General features: G+C 48.3%; 1 protein-coding gene and 1 pseudogene across 1 annotated transcript in view; one reads left to right on the forward strand and one right to left on the reverse strand.

Moving 5' to 3' along the window:
* MARCH4 (membrane-associated ring finger (C3HC4) 4, E3 ubiquitin protein ligase) overlaps positions 1-1756 on the reverse strand; it is a 151941-nt gene that overhangs the window by 39358 nt on the left and 110827 nt on the right.
* Positions 706-1071, forward strand: LOC102817785 (annotated as a pseudogene).

Genomic DNA, 1756 nt, shown 5'->3' on the forward strand with positions numbered 1-1756 from the left:
TAAAAGATGAATATACACATGGACCTCACCAGATGGAATACACAGAAATCAAATTGACTACATTTATGGAAAGAGATGGTGGAAAAGCTCCATATCATCAGCCAAAAGCAGGCCAGGAGCAGATTGTGGAACAGACCACCAATTGCTCATATACAAGTTCAGCCTGAAGCTGAAGAAAATTAAAACAAGTCCATGAGAGCAAAAATATGACCTTGAACATATCCCACCTGAATTCAGAAACATCTGAAGAACAGATTTGATGCATTCAACACTAAAGACCGAAGACCAGAAGAGTTATGGGATGGCATGACGAACATTAAACAGAAAGAAAGCAAAAGGTCATTAAGAAGACAAGACAGAGGAAACAGACCAAAATGGATGTCAGAAGAGACTTTGAAACTTGCTCTCCAGTGTAGAGATGCTAAAGCAAATGGAAGAAATGAGGAGGTAAAAGAGCTGAACAAAATATTTCAAAGGTCAGCTCAAGAAGACAAAGTCAATCATTATAACAAATGGGCAAAGACCTGGAGTTAGAAAATCAAAAGGGAAGAACATGCTTGGCATTCCTCAAGCTGAGGGAACTTAAGGAAAATGCAGGTTTTAACTTGACATATTGAAGGATTCTATGGATAAAATATTGAATGAGATACAGGAAGCATCAAAAGAAGATGGAAAGAGGCTGACGCCCTTCAGCGCGGGGAGAAGATGGCATCCGCCACTCATTTCATCCAGCGGCTGCGGAACTTGGCATCCGGGCAAGATCTGCAGGCGAAGCTGCAGCTGCGATACCAGGAGACTACCAAGCGAACCCAGCCTCCTCCCAAGCTCCCCGTGGGCCCCAGCCACAAGCTCTCCAACAATTACGATTGCATTCGTGACGGCCACCGGGAAGCTGGTCCCCTCGGTCATCATGTCCTCCCAGAAGGCGCTGGTGTCAGGCAAGGCAGCAGAGAGGTGAGGCCCTCTGTCACCTCGTCCCCAAGTCCTTCCCCTCCCCTGCAACTGGAAAAAAGTGCTTTCCAGCCCATGTCCCCCGCCTACAGGCCTCCTGCAGAGTCCAGCTCATCGTGACCCTGCCGTATGATGAGGTAGAACTGCCCCACAGGGCAGTAAATCTCTGTGGACTCAGGCCGCCACATCTCTCTCCACAGAGTGGCTGCTGGATGCCAACCACCCACCTTGTTACTTAGCTCGGCACCACCAGGGCTCCTGGCCCACCCAGGCCAGGGTGTCATGGGAGAACATAGGAGAGGCTCCAGTGTTGTTGTGTTTGTAACTTTGTGTTCTTTAGGGAGCCTTGGACTGATGTTCTAAGATAAATACTGAGGGCTGACTGCAAGGTTGGCGGTTCAGACCCCCAGCCACTCCTTGGAAACCCTCTACAGGGTCGCTACGCTACGTCGGGTCCACTCATGGCACACAGCAGTGAGCGTGTTCTGCTGCCGACTGAAAGGTTGGAAGTTTCAGTCTACTCAGAGGTGTCTCAAAGGAAAGCCCTGTGAGCTACTTCTGAAAAGTCCGTCATTGAAAACCCTGGGGCGCCGGAGCAGTGTCCGGTCACACACGTGGCCTCATCATGAGTTCACACTGACTCGAAGGCAACTGGTTGTGGTATTTGGTTATTCTTAAAGAGGCTGTTAAGAATTGTATACCAGGCCTACAATTGTGGGTTCAGTTCCAGACCACAGCACTAAACTGGATATGGAAATAAAGCAAGTCATGAATATTTTGGTTTCTAAGTACATATGCGAGTGAT

This window comes from Chrysochloris asiatica, unplaced genomic scaffold (genome assembly GCF_000296735.1).
Source record: "Chrysochloris asiatica unplaced genomic scaffold, ChrAsi1.0 scaffold00110, whole genome shotgun sequence".
NCBI lineage: Eukaryota > Metazoa > Chordata > Mammalia > Afrosoricida > Chrysochloridae > Chrysochloris > Chrysochloris asiatica.